We start from the raw sequence: 23,875 nt of genomic DNA, 5'->3' as shown, positions 1-23,875 counted from the left end.
GAGCTCCATGCTGCAGATGTGAAAGGGGTTGAAGCCTGTGGATGGGACTGATGCTGACAGCACTTGGATAAAGCTGCCTACAAACAACCTCAGTGGGGGGCACTGCTTCGTTAAAGGTGATGGCATATAGTGCATTATAGCCCCTTGACTGCTGAAGCTGTTAAAGAGCCACAGGAGAGCCCATGCAGATCATTAGCCCTTTATTCCTCCCCCTTCAATGCCAATCCTGGTGCTGAGCAAGACTAATTAAAATCAGCATGATGCACCATTAACAGTGAACTTGTTGGAGCCAAGAAACAGTAAATAACCTTAACTTCTGATCTGCTGGACAGATCTTTACAAGGCTCCTAAGTGAAGTGGCTGGTAGTAATGGTGAAAATTACCATATGCACTCCGTTGTTAGTGCTTCATACTATTAGACAATTGCATATAAAAGTGTAAGATCCCTAGCACAATCCCTGTGACACTGCTGCTTTGCTTGTTCTTTGCAGATGTCACTTTTATAATGGCATTTTCTTACTGTATACTGACTTATGGGTCTTGTACTGTAATCTTTGCGTCACTCTTGGCCCTATAACAAATCTCATGGGTTCTGCATTATACTGTCAGCATCAGTTAGATTTGGCTATTCTTTACTACCTCAGCTCTGGAAGAAAAACATGTCTCAAGTCAGAAGGCGATACAGAATAGTGGAAAAAGGAAAGGGCAGTCATATGGTTGCAAAGAAATATAAACAGTATATAAATATGCCTGCACTACTGTATGCTAATTTTGTATATGCTAATTAAGTAAGTTAAAGGGGAGATGTATCAGAACTTCAAGAGAGATAAAGGGGAGAAGTTTCACAAAGCAACCAATCACATTCTAGTTATTATTTATCTAGCACAGTTTATAAAATGACAATTGGAGGCTGATTTGTTGCTATGGGCAACTTCTCCACTTTAACTCTCTGGGGCCAATGTACTAAGCCTTGGAGAGTGATAAATTGGAGAGAGATAAGTACCAGCAATCGGCTCCTACTGTAACTGCCATGTTACAGGCTGTGTTAAAAATGACATGAGCAGATTGGTTGATACTTTATCTTTCTCCAGTTTATCACTCTGCATGGCTTAGAACAGGCCTGGCCAACCTGTGGCTCTCCAGCTGTTGTGAAACTACAAGTCCCAACATGTCCTTCTACACTTTTGCTATTATGAAATGCTAAAACTATGGCAGAGCATGCTGTGATGTGTAGTTTCACAACAGCTGAAGAGCCACAGGTTGGCCAGGCGTGGCTTGGAACATCTGCCCCACTGTAAAGGTTTGATACACTGCATCTCCTTTTTGGACATGTCAATGTGATGACAAAATATTAAGGTTAAATAACCTTTCACCTTGAAAATACACTGTTGGGGAGATGTATTAAACCTCAGAGAGAGATAAAGTGATAAGAGATAAAGTACCAGCCAACCACTTTTTGCAATTTTTCAATCACACCCTGTAACGCAGCAGCTAGTAGCTGATTGGCTGGTACTTCTCCACTTTATCTCTCTTGAAGTTTTGATACATTTCCCCTTTAACTTACTTTAAGGTTCGGAATTCGCATAGCACATGGCAAACTTAAATACCGTTTATGTTTCTTTGCAACCATATGACTGGTGATGATTTGGTGACAGTCTGTGTTAAGCAATCTTCACATTTTAGAGGATGAAATAGAATAACCAATGAGGATCATAAACTATGTGAGCTGGCTCACAGGGAAATCTATCAGACCCTGGTTCTAGCGGGCACAACCACGCCCCTTACCAAATACCATGGCTTTCTGTACATGGTTCACAGTGGCATGCAGCTGAAAGGGAGCATAGCCACACTGTCTTCCTCACTTTTTTCACCTCTGTTAATAGTTTACATGTTATTGCATTAAAAATAATTATCAACAGTTTTTGATCTACTGTGCAATGAATGCCACCATACTGTGCACAACATAGTTTTCATTTTTCATTTATTATACAGGATATCAGCTTGGAGAGAGATAAAGTGGTGAGAGATAAAGGATCAACCAATAAACATCTAGCTGTCATTTTCAGGATGTTTTTGAAAAATTACAGGACCTGATTGGTTGGTACTCTATCTCTCTCCATTTTATATCTCTCCTTTGATAAGTCCCTAATGCTTTAGATGGCAAGGGCATCATGTAGTAATGTAGTGGATATCAGTCATTCCTGGTCGACTGGTATGCTGCATCATCTTGAATATTGTCTGACTGCTCTTTAACCCTTTTGTTTCGGTCCATTTAACCCAAGTGACTACAGACAAGACCATTGGTTTTTCATACCTGTGTTTGAGAGGCTGATCTGTCATTATGATAAAATATTTACACATGTACAGTACTTGGGGGATAATTCTGAGTTGATCGCAGCAGCAAGTTTGTTAGTAATTGGGCAAAACCATGGCCCTCATTCCGAGTTGTTCGCTCGGTAAAAATCTTCGCATCGCAGCAATTTTCCGCTTAATGCGCATGCGCAATGTCCGCACTGCGACTGCGCCAAGTAAATTTGCTATGCACTTAGTAATTTTACTCACGGCATTTTCATAGTTCTGGCGATCGTAATGTGATTGACAGGAAATAGGTGTTACTGGGCGGAAACAGGCCGTTTTATGGGCGTGTGGGGAAAAACGCTACCGTTTCCGGAAAAAACGCAGGAGTGGCCGGAGAAACGGAGGAGTGTCTGGGCGAACGCTGGGTGTGTTTGTGACGTCAAACCAGGAACGACAAGCACTGAACTGATCGCAGATGCCGAGTAAGTCTGAAGCTACTCAGAAACTGCTACGAGGTGTGTAATCGCAATATTGCGAATACATCGTTCGCAATTTTAAGATGCTAAGATTCACTCCCAGTAGGCGGCGGCTTAGCATGAGCAAATCTGCTAAAATCCGCTTGCGAGCGAACAACTCGGAATGAGGGCCAATGTGCACTGCAGGAGGGACAGATATAACATGTGCAGAGAGAGTTAGATTTGGGTGGGTTATTTCGTTTCTGTGCAGGGTAAATACTGGCTGCTTTATTTTTACACTGCAATTTAGATTTCTCTGACGTCCTAGTGGATGCTGGGAACTCCGTAAGGACCATGGGGAATAGCGGGCTCCGAAGGAGGCTGGGCACTCTAGAAAGATTTATGACTAAATGGTGTGCACTGGCTCCTCCCACTATGACCCTCCTCCAAGCCCCAGTTAGATTTTGTGCCCGGCCGAGGTTGGATGCACACTAGGGGCTCTCCTGAGCCTTTAGAAAGAAAGTATAGAAATTAGGTTTTTTATTTTCAGTGAGACCTGCTGGCAACAGGCTCACTGCAGCGAGGGACTAAGGGGAGAAGAAGCGAACCTGCCTGCTTGCAGCCAGCTTGGGCTTCTTAGGCTACTGGACACCATTAGCTCCAGAGGGATCGACCGCAGGCCCAGCCTTGGTGTTCGGTCCCGGAGCCGCGCCGCCGTCCCCCTTACAGAGCCAGAAGCAAGAAGAGGTCCGGAAAATCGGCGGCAGAAGACATCAGTCTTCACCAAGGTAGCGCACAGCACTGCAGCTGTGCGCCATTGCTCCTCACACACACTTCACACTCCGGTCACTGAGGGTGCAGGGCGCTGGGGGGGGGGGCGCCCTGAGAAGCAATAATAACACCTTGGCTGGCAAAAATACCACAATATATAGCCCCAGAGGCTATATATGTGGAAAATACCCCTGTCAGAATATAGGAAAAAGCGGGAGAATAGTCCGCGGAAAAGGGGCGGAGCTATCTCCTGCAGCACACTGGCGCCATTTTTCCCTCACAGCTCCGCTGGAAGGAAGCTCCCTGGCTCTCCCCTGCAGTCTACACTACAGAAAAGGGTAAAAAAGAGAGGGGGGGCACTAAATTTAGGCGCAGTATACATTTATATAAAAAAAGCAGCTATAGGGGACATAACTCAGTTAGTCCCTGCATTATATAGCGCTCTGGTGTGTGCTGGCATACTCTCACTCTGTCCCCCCAAAGGGCTTTTGTGGGTCCTGTCCTCTGTTGGAGCATTCCCTGTGTGTGTGCGGTGTGTCGATACGGCTGTGTCGACATGTTTGATGAGGATAATGATGTGGAGACGGAGCAGATGCCTTTAGAAGGGATGTCACCCCCTGCGGGGCAGACACCTGAGTGGATGAGCTTATGGAAAGAAATGAGTGCACGTATAGACTCCTTACATAAGAAATTTGACGACATGCCAAATGTGGGACAGCCGACTTCTCAGCTCGTGCCTGTCCAGGCGTCTCAAAGGTCATCAGGGGCTCTGAAACGCCCGCTACCTCAGACCGCAGACCCAGATGTCGACACTGATACTGACACCAGTGTCGACGACGATGAGTCTAACCTGATGCCCACTAAGGCCATTCACTGCATGATTGAGGCAATGAAAGAGGTGTTACACATTTCTGATATAACTACAGGTACCACTAAAAAGGGTATTATGTTTGGGGAGAAAAAACTACCCGTAGTTTTTCCCCCATCAGATGAATTAAATGAAGTGTGTGAAGAAGCGTGGGCTTTCCCTTATAAAAAATTGGTAATTCCTAAGAAGGTACTAATGGCGTTCCCTTTCCCGCCAGAGGATAGGTCACGTTGGGAAACACCTCCTAGGGTGGATAAAGCGCTCACACGTTTGTCAAAAAAGGTGGCACTACCGTGTCCGGATACGGCCGCCCTCAAGGAACCTGCTGATAGAAAGCAGGAGGCGATCCTGAAGTCTGTATATACACACTCAGGCATTATACTTAGACCAGCTATTGCATCAGCATGGATGTGCAGTGCTGCCGCCGCGTGGTCAGATAAACTGTCAGAAAATATTGACACACTAGACAGAGACACGATCCTGCTAACCATAGACCATATCAAAGACTCAGTCTTATATATGAGAGATGCACAGAGGGAAATCTGCTGGCTGGCATCTAAAGTAAGTGCATTGTCCATTTCTGCTAGGAGAGGCTTATGGACTCGCCAGTGGACAGGAGATGCAGATTCTAAAAGGCACATGGAAGTTTTGCCTTATAAGGGTGAGGAATTATTTGGGGATGGTCTCTCGGACCTAGTTTCCACAGCAACGTCTGGGAAGTCAGCATTTTTACCCCATGTCCCCTCACAGCCTAAGAAGGCGCCGTTTTATCAGGTTCAGTCCTTTCGGACCCAGAAAAACAAGCGTGGAAAAGGCGGGTCTTTTCTGTCCAGAGGCAGAGGTAGGGGAAAAAGGCTGCAACAAACAGCAGGTTCCCAGGAGCAAAAGTCCCCCCCCGCTTCTTCTTCCAAGTCCGCCGCATGACGGTGGGGCTCCACAGGCGGAGCCAGGTACGGTGGGGGGCCGCCTCAAGAATTTCAGCGATCAGTGGGCTCGCTCACAGGTGGATCCCTGGATCCTTCAAATAGTATCTCAGGGGTACAAACTGGAATTCGAGGCGTCTCCACCCCACCGGTTCCTAAAATCTGCCTTGCCGATTGCTCCCTCAGACAGGGAGGCGGTGCTAGCGGCAATTCACAAGCTGTATTCCCAGCAGGTGATAATCAAGGTACCCCTACTTCAACAAGGCCGGGGTTACTATTCCACACTATTTGTGGTGCCGAAACCGGACGGTTCGGTGAGACCCATTTTAAATTTGAAATCCTTGAACACATACATAAAAAAATTCAAGTTCAAGATGGAATCGCTCAGGGCGGTTATTGCAAGCCTGGACGAGGGGGATTACATGGTATCCCTGGACATCAAGGATGCTTACTTGCATGTCCCCATTTACCATCCTCACCAGGAGTACCTCAGATTTGTGGTACAGGATTGCCATCACCAATTCCAGACGCTGCCGTTTGGACTGTCCACGGCACCGAGGGTATTTACCAAGGTTATGGCGGAAATGATGATACTCCTTCGAAAAAAGGGAGTTTTAATTATCCCGTACTTGGACGATCTCCTAATAAAGGCGAGATCCAAGGAACAGTTGTTGGTGGGAGTAGCACTATCTCAGGAAGTGCTGCACCAGCACGGCTGGATTCTGAATACCCCAGAGTCACAGCAGGTTCCGACGACACGGCTACTGTTCCTGGGTATGATCCTGGATACAGTCCAGAAAAAAGTGTTTCTCCCGGAGGAGAAAGCCAGGGAGTTGTAATCTCTAGTCAGAGACCTCCTGAAACCAAAACAGGTATCGGTGCATCACTGCACGCGGGTCCTGGGAAAGATGGTAGCTTCTTACGAAGCAATTCCCTTCGGCAGGTTCCATGCCAGAATCTTTCAGTGGGATCTTTTGGACAAATGGTCCGGATCGCATCTTCAGATGCATCGCTTAATAACCCTGTCTCCAAGAACCAGGGTGTCTCTACTGTGGTGGCTGCAGAGTGCCCATCTTCTGGAGGGCCGCAGGTTCGGCATACAGGACTGGGTCCTGGTGACCACGGATGCCAGCCTTCGAGGCTGGTGGGCAGTCACACGGGGAAGAAACTTCCAAGGACTATGGTCGAGTCAGGAGACTTCCCTTCACATAAATATTCTTGAACTAAGGGCCATTTACAATGCCCTAAGTCAAGCAAAATCCCTGCTCCTACACCAGCCGGTGCTGATCCAGTCAGACAACATCACGGCAGTCGCCCATGTAAATCGACAGGGAGGCACAAGAAGCAGGATGGCAATGGCAGAAGCCACAAGAATTCTCCGATGGGCGGAGAATCATGTACTAGCACTGTCAGCAGTGTTCATTCCGGGAGTGGACAACTGGGAAGCAGACTTCCTCAGCAGACACGACCTCCACCCGGGAGAGTGGGGACTTCATCCAGAAGTCTTCCAGATGCTGGTAAACCGCTGGGAAAAACCACAGGTGGACATGATGGCGTCCCGCCTCAACAAAAAGTTAAAAAGATATTGCGCCAGGTCAAGGGACCCTCAGGCGATAGCTGTGGACGCTCTAGTGACACCGTGGGTGTACCAGTCGGTTTATGTGTTCCCTCCTCTGCCTCTCATACCAAAGGTATTGAGAATAATAAGAAAGCGAGGAGTAAACACAATTCTCGTGGTTCCGGATTGGCCAAGACGAGCGTGGTACCCGGAACTTCAAGAGATGATCTCAGAGGACCCGTGGCCTCTGCCGCTCAGACAGGACCTGCTACAGCAGGGGCCCTGTCTGTTCCAAGACTTACCGCGGCTGCGTTTGACGGCATGGCGGTTGAACGCCGGATCCTGAAGGAAAAGGGTATTCCGGAAGAAGTCATTCCTACGCTTATTAAAGCCAGGAAAGATGTTACGGCAAAGCATTATCACCGCATATGGCGGAAATATGTTGCATGGTGCGAGGCCAAAAAGGCCCCAACAGAGGAATTTCAACTAGGTCGATTTCTGCATTTCCTGCAAGCATGAGTGAATATGGGCCTAAAACTAGGCTCCATTAAAGTACAGATCTCGGCTCTGTCGATTTTCTTTCAAAAAGAACTAGCTTCAGTACCTGAAGTTCAGACATTTGTGAAAGGAGTGCTGCATATTCAGCCCCCGTTTGTGCCTCCTGTGGCACCTTGGGATCTCAACGTGGTGTTGAGTTTCTTAAAATCACATTGGTTTGAGCCACTAAAAACCGTGGATCTAAAATATCTCACGTGGAAAGTGGTCATGTTATTGGCCTTGGCTTCAGCCAGGCGAGTGTCAGAATTGGCGGCTTTATCATGTAAAAGCCCTTATCTGATTTTCCATATGGATAGGGCAGAATTGAGGACTCGTCCCCAGTTTCTCCCTAAGGTGGTGTCAGCGTTTCACCTGAACCAGGCTATTGTGGTGCCTGCGGCTACTAGGGATTTGGAGGACTCCAAGTTGCTAGACGTTGTCAGGGCCCTGAAAATATATGTTTCCAGGACGGCTGGAGTCAGAAAATCTGACTCGCTGTTTATCCTGTATGCACCCAACAAGCTGGGTGCTCCTGCTTCTAAGCAGACTATTGCTCGCTGGATTTGTAGTACAATCCAGCTTGCACATTCTGTGGCAGGCCTGCCACAGCCAAAATCTGTAAATGCCCATTCCACAAGGAAGGTGGGCTCATCTTGGGCGGCTGCCCGAGGGGTCTCGGCTTTACAACTTTGCCGAGCAGCTACTTGGTCAGGGGCAAACACGTTTGCAAAATTCTACAAATTTGATACCCTGGCTGAGGAGGACCTGGAGTTCTCTCATTCAGTGCTGCAGAGTCATCCGCACTCTCCCGCCCGTTTGGGAGCTTTGGTATAATCCCCATGGTCCTTACGGAGTTCCCAGCATCCACTAGGACGTCAGAGAAAATAAGAATTTACTCACCGGTAATTCTATTTCTCGTAGTCCGTAGTGGATGCTGGGCGCCCATCCCAAGTGCGGAGTGTCTTCAATACTTGTAAATAGTTATTGCTAACTAAAGGGTTATTGTTGAGCCATCTGTTGAGAGGCTCAGTTGTTTTCATACTGTCAAACTGGATATAGTATCACGAGTTGTACGGTGTGATTGGTGTGGCTGGTATGAGTCTTACCCGGGATTCAAAATCCTTCCTTATTATGTCAGCTCGTCCGGGCACAGTGTCCTAACTGGGGCTTGGAGGAGGGTCATAGTGGGAAGAGCCAGTGCACACCAGGTAGTCATAAATCTTTCTAGAGTGCCCAGCCTCCTTCGGAGCCCGCTATTCCCCATGGTCCTTACGGAGTTCCCAGCATCCACTACGGACTACGAGAAATAGAATTACCGGTGAGTAAATTCTTATTTTCAGTTTGAATACACCCCACCCAAATCTAACTCTCTCTGCACATGTTATATCTGTCCCTCCTGCAGTTCACATGGTTTTGCCCAACTGCTAACAAATTTGCTGCTGCGATCAACTCAGAATTAGGCCCTTGAAAACTAGAATTTGAGCAAGAATTTTCCTTTTGCCCCCATGAATGCTGCAGTATAACACACATTATTCCAAACAGCATGTAAAATTGAGAAATTAAAATGGCTGGCAATGGGAGGAAGGGATCCTAATGAACAGCAAAATGATGAATCACCTAACATGTCTCCAAGGAGTTTTAACACAAATTAGGAAAGAATGATGAAATGAGATAAGCAGGGAAATAGCATCCTTCATTGATATGACCCCTATTTTGCTGGTATGGAGTCACAATAACAGCAGGCCACTTTTTAATAGATATAACGTAGCATTTTTCATCTAATGACATGAGACAAGCCTTGCAAAGTACAATAGCCTCAAAGGATAAGGGTGGGATATCATCAATGAACCTAGCTGCTGCATTGCCAAACTCCATAATGTTGTGTTTTGAAAGCAGTCAGAAGGCAAAGCATTGTAAGCACAATAATCTCTGTGCCAGAAGTGTTTGATGAAATACTACCTCCCGCTAGGGCTAGGTGCTAAGAACAGTAAGAGAAATGCAGATTTTTTTCCAAAAGCTTATAAAATAAATAAAAATAAACATTAAAATGTAGAACTTGATGCATTAGAGAATCAGGCTTATTTTTTTCTCAAAATAAGGAGCTGTCAGATTTATGTGAACTAATTACCTTTTCATCTCTTATGGATACAACAGCCTTCCATTTTGTTCCATGTCAGTATCACATGAAGAAATGATGTTTCAATGTCATGTGATAAAATGGATGCCTCCCAATTAATGTACTGTACAGTATACTGTATCAAGGAGGCAGGTTTATCAAAGAGTCTCAGACACAGCTCGATAAACTCAGACATACAGTATAACAGCATGAGGTGCTGATAAATCACGTGGATTATATAATGTAGTACAGTAGTGACTATATACTCATTTGGACCAAATTTTGGACATATTATAATACTTGCTGCAGAATGTAATTTATTAAGAAGTTCTGATGTTATAGAACAAACTTAAGTACTGTATATCATTGCCAGAATGTTACTATAACTGTATTTGTTTACTATTATAGGGTATACATACTATTACACATGTAAGAATGAAAATATCAGTTGTATTATCTTTTTGGAAAGAGGTCTGATACAGAGCTAGAAGAATGTGTAAAGAAGCATACTCATAAAGAAATGTGTATATACTTTACATACACACATACATACATACATACATACATACATACATACATACATATGCAGACCTGTATACATCTCAGATTGTGACCAGATCTGAGTATAACATATGAGCTTGGTTATCAGCACACACTTGCACCTGTCCTGCACTACAGTAGGAACAACAGATAGCCTCTGAAATGTAATTTCCTCCCAAGACTGATCAGACTTTCCCCTGTAAATTAGACCTTACCCTACATATACCTTTGTTACCCATACTGATGCACACTAAAACCACCCTACTTCAGCCTATTCTATCCACACTGATGCACCTTCACACCTACCCTACTCCAACATATTCCATCCACATGAATGTACTCTTACACTAACCTACCTCAACCTAATCTATCCACATTAATGCACCTACACACCTATCTTACTCCAACATATTCCATCCACATGAATGTACTCTTACACTAACCTACCCCAACCTAATCTATCCACATTAATGCACCTTCACACCTACCCTACTCCAACATATTCCATTCACACTAATGCACTCTTACACACTTACCTACTCCAACCTATTCTATCCACACTAATGCACCTTCATACCTTCCCTACTCCAACCTTTTGCATCCACACTAATGCATTCTTACACTTACCTACTCCAACCTATTCTATCCACTCTAATATATCCTCACATCCGTAGGTATTTTAAGAATACTTGGACCAGGATGTAAGACCAAAGTAATACTGAACCAGGGATGGCGCTGTCCACAGCTTTGTGGTGCTGAACACTATAACAAGCACTATGGAGACAGGGAAATAGAGAATTGGCAGCCAACAATTTAGATTTCCAAACAGTATTGTTATGTATATGTAAGTAAAGCCTTTGGCTTGTAACAGTTAAAGAAAAAATATTGTGCATCTGTTTTTGTATGGATAATTGTAATTTATATGTACAGGTATATGCTCCAAGCAGGCATACAATCTTGCCTTGTCAAGTAAGGAAAATAACTGCAACTTTGTCCATCAAGTCCTGTTTTGCTCATTTAATGTAGTTCCCCATTTTTGTGCATTTGCCTAGACAGCTTTTCTAAATCAGACATTACACAGTTTGTTGGCTAGATAAGAATACTTGCTAAAATGAACAACCATTAAGTACTGTATGTGGAATAACAAACAGGTTGGGGAGGGGAGTCTGCATTGATCAGACCATTGACCAGCTGATTTCTGTTGGGTGTGCAAAACTGTCAGTGACAGCAAAGTAAACACATCACAATTGCATAAAACATCTTTTGTGTTGTGTGATTGTTTTTTTGCCTTACATCAAAGAATACATTTAGCATTTAGCATGTTTAAAGAAACAGACACAAGCCGAAAGAGATACATTGAATGTTAATGTTCCCTAATATGTATGTAGTGTACTTTCAATAATTATTAATGAGTAATATGTCAAATGGTAAGTGCAAATTTGCCATGCCACATATTAATTCTCTTATTTCTGTGGACTGAAAGGAACATTTTGAATGCTTATTATAGCCCATGCAAAATGTTATGTGAAAAGTGTTAAATGTGGGTGAACTGTAAATGAAATACATGATGGAAAATATAAGTAGACTTTTTACTAAATTGCCTTTAATGCATCTCAAATTACAGATATACTTTGAGAAAACAAAGTCATATGTTACAGTATTTAGTTTATGGCTGTAAAATACAAGCTTTATCGTTACACGCTTTTTATTTTATATACAGTATGCATGTACTGAAATGTCATGTTAGGAAAGGGTTTAATTTTTCTCTTTTGCCCAACATTATGGTTTAGCAGTGAGGACAGTGTCACATTACAATAGATGTCTATCGATGCAGTAGACAAAGGGGTGCAAGGTCAAATGTGTAATCTTTGTTTTATGTTGCTCTTGCTATTTATTTCTAAATAACTTTTTACTAAAACTCTTTTTAAATCTTAGAAACACGTCTCCTACATGAGAACATGATCTTGTTCAGTAGACTTTTATGGGGTGTGGTATGGAAGGTAGATAGTAACTAGGTCGACAGTGTCTAGGTCGACCACTATTGGTCGACAGTAACTAGGTCGACATGGTTTATAGGTCGACAGGGTCTTTAGGTCGACATTGTCTAGGTCAATAGGTCAAAAGGTCGACATGAGTTTTTTAATGTTTTTTTTTTGGTGTCGTTTTCTTCGTAGAGTGACCAGGAACCCCAATTAGTGCACCTTGTCCCCTCACATGGCTTGTTTCGCTCACCATGCTTTGGGCAAGGTGCCTTGCTCCGCTACCACTTCGTTCGGCACAGATTACCGTTCCAATCATAGTCCACGTGGATCGTTAAGTATGAAAAGGTTCAAAAAGAGAAAAAAATTGTGAAAAACTCATGTCGACCTTTTGACCTGTGGACCTAGAACATGTCGACCTAGAAACCCTGTCAACCTAATTACTGTCGACCAATAGTGGTCAACCTAGATAGTGTCGACCTAGTTACCATCGACCTAGAGACCGGAACCCCTTTTTATGCTACCAGTATGTGATTTTATTACTCTAATATATGCAAAGCATCCCAGCATACACAGAAAATAAGTGTTTCTTATGAGCAGACACATATATTCAATAGGCAGTTTACTTATTTGGTAAAACTGCCATAAATGTCCATACATAGAAAATATTAATTGAGAAACTGTATTACGTCTAGAATCTAATACATAAATAAGTCACCACCTCTCCCAGTATCATATCTCATGCAATACAAAATAATGATCCGTGAAATCATTGTGGAATCTGTGTTCTTATCAGATGATTAGAATAACAAGGCTTCCATACAAGTTTAGGGTATATGTCCAGAATGCCGACATTCTTTGTTGACATAGTCTGAATGTTGACATTCACAATGTCAACATGGACAGAATGTCAGCATGTCAACATTCACATAATTATCACTGACAGAATGTTGACACTGTAAATGTCGGCAGAATGTTCACATCCGATATCAGGGTTAAGATGCGGCTAGAGTAGGGCTAGGTTTATGGTAGTCAACGTGCCGACTGTTGACATTTACAAAGTCATCATTCTGGAAATGTCAACATTATGTCAACATTATGACAGTGTTGGCTTTGTGAATACTTGCATTTGATATGATTACATGCTATGCATATCAACATTTAGACCATGTCAACATTTGGTGTTTGGTGATTTTTTGTACCACAAGATTACTAACACTATTTAAATACTTTATGGAGCTGGTGCAGAGCTGGACATATACCTGTTTACAGATTGTATGCTGGGCATAGGCCTGTTTACAGATTGTATGTTCAGTGCCAAGTTTATGCAAGTTCTGGTAATGCACATTTCAATCACTCATACACTTACAACTGAAGGGTCACAACTGTACTGTAATGTGTAGTTCTCATATTGGCAAAACTCAGAAAGGAAGGGTTGATGGAATTGTGGGATACGCAGGGTTGGAGGGAAACATCAATCTGCCTGTTTCCAAGTGCATCATTTGCACCAATTATAGGATGGTGTAAGTACGTCATGTATAATATTTGTTTTTTGTTTTTAATTACTGTATGATGAGCACATTATTTATAATTTGTGACAGCTGTCATTTATCTTATGCTGTATTAAAATGTGCAGTAGCTATGGCCCCAGAACTGAATTTATTTCTGCTGTGTTCATTAATGAACTTCATGGATCATGGCTGTAGCCTACTATGCACTGCTTTCTTACACTTCATGAGAGATTTAACTATTTGTATTTATTTCATTGTGGCGCAACAGAAGGGACATATCCGAGTCACTGATCCTTTGACGACTATGCTCCCTGCATTGCAACATGATATAAAAGATCAAACTTAATGGGCCATATGCGATTTGGGTGTCTGTGTTTCTGCTATGTCCTGTAGCCAGAAGGACAAACTCAGTAGGCCATAATGTATATGCCTCATTATTCTGTGTTGTTATCATCCCACAGGATATAGGTCACTACTTTCAATGCCACGAAGGCCATCCCTTGACAGTGCACACTGTACTTAGTAATGCCAAAGGGTATAAAAAGGTAAAACATATGGGGACATTTATGAAATCTGCTGCAGAGGAAATAAGGACATTGGAGGAGATGTATCAAACCTTCTAAAGAGGACAGATGTAAACACTGGCCATAGTAACCTGTTAGCTTCTAGCTATCATTTGTCAAGTAAATGCAATAAAATTATAGCTAGACACTGATTGGATGCTAGAAGTTGTAAAAAAAATGTTTAGGAATATTAGAGCATCGGATTGGTTACCATGACTTTCAGCTTCTTTTCCATATGTGCTAATTTCCCTAAATATGTAACTTCGAATATTTTTTGGGTTTGATAATTAAGAGAGAGAGGAATTTATTACTACGTCCTTAATTTAAGAAAAAAGTATTCTCAGAAGGATCTATATATGCACATAGGAATATTATATATGAATATGGCATTTGTAGAACACCATAGAAATCACTACCAATATACCATATTTAATGTACAGCCAACAGATTGATAATTTTCTGTGACATTCAAAGTCTTTCACAGAATATGGAGTCTTCTACCATAAGAATACTCAACATGGCAGAAACATTGGTCCTTCTGAAGAGCGTATAGTGCCTGGCCCTAGGTCATGCAAAATAAGCTGATGACAGTGGAATTTAGAGCTACTGTATGTTTACAGAAGTGCTCCAGTTTAATAGCAGTTACCATCTGAGCAATTTCTTCACAACAGACATTAGTCAATTCAGATAAACCTCCGTTTTCAATAAAAGTGCTAGATGTGTGTTATTTAGACATTTAATGCATCAATAAATAGTTAAGAAAGAGAAAAAAATGAAAGAATGAAAGATCTTTGCTTTTAGCTTCACCAATGGTAATGATAAGGTTAAATAGCTCAGCAGAGGTGACACAAAACACAGCAGCATCTACTCTTACAATATGAACACCTCATAACGGGAGACTATGGGACAGCACTGCAGACCAGCCGTAGCTGGCTCACAGACAGAAGGACAAGCCCTTTTTACCTTTAAGCACCTCAGGAGACACAGTTTGTTCCTGAGAAATCAATTGTGATGTGTTAAGTGGCTGTTTGGAGGCAAGCCACGGAAGCAGAATGACTGCTCTTGGTGAGAACTGTAGCCATAAATCTCAGGTGGAGCAGGTTGCACAAGCCAGACCCTTCCGGCAGGAATAGCGTTAATAATTTTTATCCCTGCCCAGAGAGCTATATGAAATGCCAAGCCTAAACTCAGCTAATAATAGTACTTAAGCCCCATGCCCTTCCCCGACTCTACCCATCCTCTGACTTTTGATGGCCTTTTTCGCTACAAGAGGTATCATCTTCCATACTTCTCTGTAATTTGGCAAAGAGACAGAACATTACATCCTTGGCTCCCTCTGTCTCCCTATCATTTTAACTGCCAACTTTTACAGCTGGTAGAGGGTGCAATTCAAGTGCCTCTCTATCTAAAAAGAAAGACACAAACACATTTCAAATAAAGAAAAATAATACAAAATAGCAGATTTTTTTGTTTGTAGTTAAGGAATTAAAAATATATCTTTTTTACTCTCTTCATCTTTAATTTAGGTTGGTATGTTCTAGACAAAATGGAAAACCTAACAGACATATAAGTGGCTCATCCTGGTAAGGTTGAGCCCCACATACTTTACTAGACACCCTTCACCTCTTACTTCAAATTATTGTCTTGTAATGTAGCTAATTCTTTAACTGTCTATGGAAATGATTCAGAGTCCTCTACTGCATTCAAAGCTGCCATCCAGTGTGCAGCTGATATACGAAAATATGCAAATGACATAGACTATTGAGAAGGCCACTGGCTGCTTTGCAGATCCAAGCAACTGCGTACAAATACACAGCGGCAGTCGCAGATCCTTCAGTAATTTATGTCCCGAGTAACAATATGGTTGCACAGATTGGCCGTGAGAACTGAGATGCTGGCACCGTGTTCTGTGTTTGGATTCATAGTTGTAGGCTGAGACATGCCTCCAAAACCTTTTGGTTTTGCCACCACTTCCCGTTACCTCTGCCACACAGTCCCTGACTGTCAATCACTTTGTGAATAAATTAGAGATGAGCGGGTTCGGTTTTACTCGGATTTACTCGGATTTACCCGAATCTCCTTATTGGCTATTGGACATCACGTGTTTTGGTTAGCCAATAAGGAAAATCCAGAAAATAAGAAATGGCGATAATTCTGGCATTAAGAGCAGAGTAAATCCGAACCCGCTCATCAATCCTCACTGTAAGCAACATAGCAAAGGTACCACAATGGCAAAGGCAACCACAATGCATGCACAGTTTACCAATAATCTCCCAACTCTGTCAATATCTTCATTGCACTTTGAATGAGGCCTGATACCTGTAACTACAACAATAGTTTAGTAAAAAAAATATCTCCATGTAAAGATTGTACAAGAAAAATATTATATCTAATATTTTGTTTGATTGATGTCCATACTGACTTTCTCTTTTAATTATGTAAATATATTCAAAGCATTTTCTACTTTTCTCTATGCAGAATTCTACTATCCACTTTGAGGTTAGAACTGAGCTTTGCGCTCCTTGCTGAGAAAACCAAGCTTGCAGTTCAATGAGATATGCTTTGTTAGAAAGCTGATTGATAATTTAAAATACACAATGTACTATTCTGCGTGATCATTTGGCCACTGGAAACACTTTTCACTTGGAATCTTTTATCCTATTTTTATATTTATTTTGACGAAGTAGAGAAATAATTTATAGAAAACAAAAAGCAAAAGTTTTTATATTTTATTTATGTTTTGTTTCAATATTGTTGTTTTTTTAATGTAAACTGTGTATATAGATTTTCAGCTGTGTTCAGTGATAGTTATACTGTTCATCAGGTAACATTTTCTAAAGCATTGTATCGGATAATCCCCAGTAATTCCCAAATGAATAACGCATTCTGTCTTCTTCTTTCCCTCTGCAGACTAGTGACACAAAACAAAAAGTATATATTATAGGAAGTTTTCTTCTAGTTCCTAAATAAAAACTTTACTTGTCATGGATGAAATAAGCATCTGGTACATTGATTTCTTAAGTGACTTGTAAGGAAAAGAAATGCTGCTGAAGACATTCAGAGTAAGTACCAGACAGCAGGGCTGGTGTGTAGTTGCTCCCAGTATATGCCTTTTAAACATTATCTGATTAGATCCTGTTGTTTCTCAGTTGCTGAGACAAGGAATTCCTCATCGTCCTCAGAAACTGCTGACCAGGAAAATTGGAGATGTGGATTTCCACAGCAGCAATTGTACATTTAGCTCCAGTAAGGCAACAGAATATCTATAATGCATTTCGATTCTGTTCACTTAGTAATGTGGTCATTATAGCCTACACACATTATACTGTATATGATGATGATAATAGTAATAATACACAGGGCATTATATGCACTTACATGGAATGAGAGCAGGGACTGTTACCCTCTAAAAACTTACACTGCCCTCATCTGCTACTGAAGTTGCTTACATAAATACACATTCTACGCGCACTGACAGCACACCTACCCCCAGAAAAAAACACAAACTAACATACAGTACACACTGCCACTTCATTATAACTAAATTGTTCTCAGCCACAGGCCGCATGATGCGGAACACTAACTCTAGAGGTTTTTTAACCTGTTTATTGGCCTAGTGCACAGAATTAGCCAATTTCAATCAGTTTGTAAGTTCAGGTGTGTGCATGCAAGTATGTTATATGTGAGAATCGAAAATTGCCAACAAATGTAAACAGCATTTTGCAATATGTATCCACTCCTAACTTACCACATTAGCCATTAGTCTCTGTCACCTATGATGAATAGAATAGTTTGATGAATAGAATTCTGTAGTTTAATGAGAACAGAAGGTACAGAATTACTTTCATGCTCTGAACTTACAGCATGTCCTGATATGATTTTAAGTACATTGATGCCTGACTGCTTCTAGCTGGCCTCATTGTAAGTCTAACGTACTCTGATCACAGGAAGATCAAGGAGTATTCTCCAGCATGTGATGTAGTTGCCTATATGCAACCAGGGACAGCCTTAGAGTTGTACATGCTAGAGGCACTTGCCCACCCTCAGAGCAGGGCCCCTCTCTCTAACTCAGGCACTTTGTTGAAACCTTTAATGAACGTCAAAGCTTTTGTCATCCCTTAGAACTCTATCAGCGAATGGCTTCATAAGCATTCTTTATTTATTATGGAATAACAGATCTACACTAATTGCCTTGAGACTCGGTACGGTCACTGACTGATTCTACAAGACAAGTTCCTTGGCTCAGACTGCAACTTTCACATCTCTAGGCTTACTTGCTTTGTCATGGGATGGGAACTTGTGAATAATGCATGTCAACACCCAGCTTCCACCCTCTCTTGAAGAGAGCACACCCCAGTTTACACCACGTTCACGGCAAAGCTCACATTTCAGTTTTATGATCTTAATCTGGACGCCTGCAATGCTTCAAAGGGCAATATGATTGTGTGATGTTGCAATGGAATGCATGTGTAAAGCAGCTGCAGTCTTTTACACCATTATGCGCTTTTAATATATTATTCATTAATCCAGGGTTTATGTTTCCAGTGGGACTGCAAGTCCACTACATCTACAGTATGTATGTTCGTCAGCCTCTCTTTTCCAGCAGCCTGGCAGTAAAATAATGTGCAGGCATGCGTGGCCATGTGAAATAGCTATTACATTAACACATAATAAAATGTGGATGGAGTGACCCTAAATACTTAATCCTCAAGGGATCATGACTGCAGCATCGTTATCTTAGCAATAGCTGCAGTATATAATATCCTATATGGAACATTTTTGTACAGCGAGTTACAAAGTCTACATATATATTATACAAAATATATTTTACAAAAGCAGTAGTGGCATCTAATATTGTGATGAATATTTTATATTGTAGGTAGTGATCACAAAATGTCTTTGTAAACAATATTTGCAGTTTTCCTTCAGGGATTAACACAAAAACATGCTTGGGGCTATTAACATGTGAGCAAGCCACGTATAGCTGCACATGGAAGAAGCAGCTGGTCCTGAGAGCTATGTCTGCAGGCCGGAGCATCTGTCCCTGCAACTTGCTGATCATCATAGCAAAGCAGGCACTTGAATTGAAAAGGAAATTTGCTGGGGATAAGGGGACACGGTATAAACACAGAATCACCTGCACCACATCCCTTTAGAATCTCTGCCTCAATTAGGTTCCTCTGCAGAGCAGTCACTTTAAACTGGGTGACTTTCAGCTAATCACCTTAGTCTAGCTTACTTTACTTTGGTGGAAACCTTAGACAGATTCAACCTCTTTTGAGATGGCATTATTGTACCACCATAATAAACAGTACATTGATAACCAATAATAGACAGTTTTATATTGTTTTATGTAAACCAAAAATTAAAATTCAAGGAGCAAAGAATCTCACAGTCCTGACTAAGGGGGTAATTCAGACCTGATCGCTGCTGTGCCTTTTCGCACAGCGTGCGATCTGATTTGAACTGCGCGGGTTCACTGCGGCTGGCCGGCGGTCGGGCTCCCGGCGACCAGCATCCCGGCGCCGGGAGCCCGACCGCCGGCTTACAGACAGCTTGGCGAGCGCAAATGAGCCCCTTGCGGGCTCGCTGCGCTCGCCACGCTACGGGCACGGTGGCGCGCTACGCGCGCCACACTATTTTATTCTCCCTCTATGGGGGTCGTGGACCCCCACGAGGGAAAATAAGTGTCGGTATGCCGGCTGTCGGGCTCCCGGCGCCGGTATACTGAGCGCCGGGAGCCCGACCGCCGGCAAACAGAAGACCACCCGAACTGCGCATGTGTCTGAGCCGCAATGCACATGCGCGATGGACCGCAGCAACAGGGATTGACGGTCAGCGATGGGATTGTGCAAAGGATCCATTTGCACGGGCATTGCAAGGAGATTGACAGGTAGAGGGCGTTTGTGGGTGGCAACTGACCATTTTCAGGGAGTGTGGACAAAAAGAACAAGTGGGATGGGCGCTGGAAATTAGTGTTCCACTAATAGCAGCTGCTACAAGGAGAGTCACTCCTTATACATAGACATATATAAACACAATTTAGCAGCACTGGACAATATTAAAGCATATATATGTATTGATTGCATTGGGTGGTCTTCACTTTGCCGGCAGCTGGGCTCCCGACGACCAGCATAACGGTGCCAGAAATCCCGACCGCCGGCATACCGACAGTTCTTCTCCCTCTTGGGGGTCCACGTATTTTATTGATACGCCATAGATATAAAGGATATATAAAATTAATTAAAAAGGTTTAAACTGTCATAAAAACAATTCATGTAATCTGGCACCTCTGCTCCTAGGGACAATATTTATAGAGTCCGTTCCTATGAAAGCTTTGCACTTGAGTTGTTAAGCTGGAAATTGCTTCACAAGCCTCCTTCCATTTGTGGAGTAGTAGAGCCAGAGGCAGAACTCTGGGAGGCAATGGAGTCATCTGCCGCCGGGCTCCTGCTCTGAAGGGGGCACCTCTGCTCCCATTCTGTGACACCAGTGAATTAAGTTAATTGATAACTGCCGCTATATTTTCAGTGGCCAACTTCCTCACTGGTCCCTGCACCTTACAAATCACACCCTCTTATTTATACACATTTTACAAGTGTCACACCCAGGATTAGAAACCACAAAGCAGACACCTTACTGATGAAGCTGTTTGCACCTGTATAGGAAATATGAGAATTTTAACTATAGGTAGATACTTCTCTGACAATTACACGTAACTTCATATAGTTAGCATTCTCATGCTTCCTCTACAGGAGCAAATCGCTCCATCAGTAAAGTGTCTGCTGTTACACACACACACACACACTTATCTTGATATAGGAAATAGGGGGGCACCAATATTTATCGTGTCTCCGGGCAACTGGGACGAACTTACGCCACTGAGTAGAGCTGTTATGAATAAAGTGCAGTGCTGGTTTGGACGATTCTTGTAAAAGTCCCTGGAGTCTTTTTAAAGTGCTGGTGGGGTCTTCCTTACATGTTTCACTGCTTGTCCCCAAATTGAACGCTTGTCCCTGACGACGGGTGCTGCTGTCAGTTAGGCAGGGATGTGCTGCGCTGCTGTCAGTGAGGCAGGGATGTGCTGCTGTCAGTGAGGTGGGGATGTGCTGCTGTCAGGGAGGCAGGGATGTGCTGCTGTCAGTGAGGCGGGGATGTGCTACTGTCAGTGAGGTGGGGATGTGCTGCTGTCATGGAGGCAGGGATGTACTGCTATCAGGGAAGCAGGAATATACTACTTTTTGTGAGTAGTGTTTCTGAGTGATGCTATTGTTTACAGTTGTCGAGTGATAGTGCTATGGCTTTGTGATGAGGTTTTGGTGACAGTTGGAAGTAGTTCAGGCATGTGGTTATACTGGGAGTTGTGTGGTCATTGGTATATATAATGCACGGTCATGTGATCTAGTGTCTCCAATCTGTCATTATAACATACCGTACCATTTTGTATATAATTTGTATACATAGTTTTATATTTCCTTACACTTGTCCTACACTATTACATATACAGTACTCAACACCTGCTGCATACATTTATATGTGAATATATGTAACAGGTACAGTATCTACTAATAATTGTTTAAGCCAAAAAATACTTTTTTGGGGGGAGGGGGTGAAGGGGGTGATATTTGTTTGCAGTAATTGGTTCCCAATGGAGACATGCTATTGATCACAATCTTGAATATGTAGCTCTTGTTGTTTCTTAGGCCAGTCTATCTAGCTAACCACCTGCTTTCTCTTTTTTTGCTTTGACATATCTCTCTCCTCCCTGGGAGTAGTCTGTGCAGCATTGTAGCCAGATGAGCTGTTACTGCAGAACATTTATCAGCTCAGAAGACAGAGCTGGAGAACTTTGTGGAAGGTGACACTAAGCTGTCGCATACATCCCGACTGCTTGGCCCTTTGTCTCGGAACAATGGAAGATGAGGAGCTGTGGCATGCCAAGGTTTAACAATTTGCATCATGCCAGAAGAAACTTATCCAAGTTGTAACAATGTCTGATTGGCTGGCTGGTTTACTTTGTTTTTTGTAACATGTGTACTGTAACTGTAACACAACACTAAATTTATTGTAGTCCTGCCATGAAATGGGAGAGCCTGCCTTATGTAGCTTAGTTGAACATACTGCTCCAGCAATCTAGAGTTTCAAAGAGATGACATTCTCATAAAATAACATAGACTATTTCCAGTCTGTGTGGGCTTTATAAAATTACAGTTATAAAAAAAAGTGTAGGTGGATTGTTTATCAATTACTTTTAAAAACAATCCTGCTTCAAAACAACCCATCGAAAAAATGAATTCTATAATTAGGTCACGTTTGTGGAAATACAAACAGATGCAGAACGGAATGCACATATTACTGATAAAGTTGCATAATTTGCCAATGGTCAGTGGCAAGTGCAAATGCTGTACTGGACTTTCTTTTAACTTATTTTGGAGACAACGCACTAGTGAACTGCTTGTGATTAGCTGATTGTGAATGCATTGATGATACCGACAAGTGCTTTCTTCATTATCAAGGCATATATTATGCTTTTATGGGCTTTTTAGTTTTTTTGTGTACATGAGACTGAGGTTCTGAGTTGCAGGCTATGTACCTAGGTGTCCAATGCAGTTGAGCATTTTCTTATTACCGCGCACTATACATGTGTCTCTATTGTGTTTGGTCAGAGTTACAGTAGTGAGTTTAGATGCTTGCAGGCAGAATCTCTTTGAAAATGTATTGGGCTTTCTTGTGCGGTGACTAGGTGGTGGCCCTTCAGATGCACTGAGATGGACTGTCTTGTGGGTGCGTTACACAAATGCTCAATTGCTCACATTGGAGGTTATACTTACAGTAGATGGAGATTCTGCACCTAGCATGGAGATGGAGCAAGTTTTAATGGTGCAACCATGGTTGCATCTAAAGATGCACCAATTGGTATTACAATGTCTAAAGGCACTCAAGGAGGTAAATTTACTAAGATGGGAGTTCTATTTAAGATGGGATGTTGCCCATAGCAACCAATCAGATTCAAGGTATTATCTTCTAGAAGGTGCTAGATAAATGAGAAGTAGAATCTGATTGGTTGCTATTGGCAACATCCCATCTTAAATAGAACTCCCGTCTTAGTAAATTTACCCCATGGTAGGAGTTTCAGTTCTTGCACATTCAGACGCATGCTTTTACCATAGGAGAAGGGCTGATACCAGCATTATCACATAGTCACATGCCAAAGGACAATAAAGCCGTCACAGCAGTGTGTGACTCAGAATCAGCCACTGACGGGTTTGACTGCTGTATTAGACATTTTGTCAAAAATATACTGATGCCCAACAGTGAACATCTATTGTGATGGCTATACCCCAGTATACAGATGCAAATATGCTATTTTTCCTTGTGTCTTTTTGGATTGTAAATTGCACACAATATGCGTCAGGTTCAGTATGTGATGGGTCCATTTTGAATTTGTGTTTATTATCATTTGTTTGTTGTATCTCTAGAATAGACCTCATCCTTGGCTGATATCATAAGAACATGTGTAGTGGTAAGGAATAATTTTCCCAGTACACAATACGGTGAACCCAGTTGAACAGTTTAGGTTTTTCAATTTCAGTAGTTAGAAGAACAGTATGAGTTTCACTAAGGCGGGAGGCCATAGAAGAGATGATGAAGAGACACATATCATCTTGCAGCCATCGTAATTGATGTCTGACATTTTATTGTGACTGCTTTGACCTGTACACTCTTTAATCTAAGATTGACGAAGAAAATGGCAGC

At 42.4% G+C, this 23,875-nt stretch overlaps 1 protein-coding gene and 1 long non-coding RNA gene across 3 annotated transcripts in view; one reads left to right on the top strand and one right to left on the bottom strand.

Moving 5' to 3' along the window:
• UNC5D (unc-5 netrin receptor D) overlaps positions 1 to 23,875 on the bottom strand; it is an 866,621-nt gene that overhangs the window by 679,014 nt on the left and 163,732 nt on the right. The window lies entirely within an intron of this gene.
• On the top strand, positions 17,036 to 22,122 carry LOC134935107 (uncharacterized). The gene is made up of 3 exons (XR_010179905.1): positions 17,036 to 17,181; positions 17,269 to 17,365; positions 21,895 to 22,122. It is a non-coding gene; the product is annotated as an uncharacterized LOC134935107 (long non-coding RNA).

Source organism: Pseudophryne corroboree, chromosome 6 (assembly GCF_028390025.1).
Source record: "Pseudophryne corroboree isolate aPseCor3 chromosome 6, aPseCor3.hap2, whole genome shotgun sequence".
Classification (NCBI taxonomy): domain Eukaryota; kingdom Metazoa; phylum Chordata; class Amphibia; order Anura; family Myobatrachidae; genus Pseudophryne; species Pseudophryne corroboree.
Note: the sequence above shows the minus strand (reverse complement) of the source record. Positions and strands in the feature narration are given on the sequence as shown.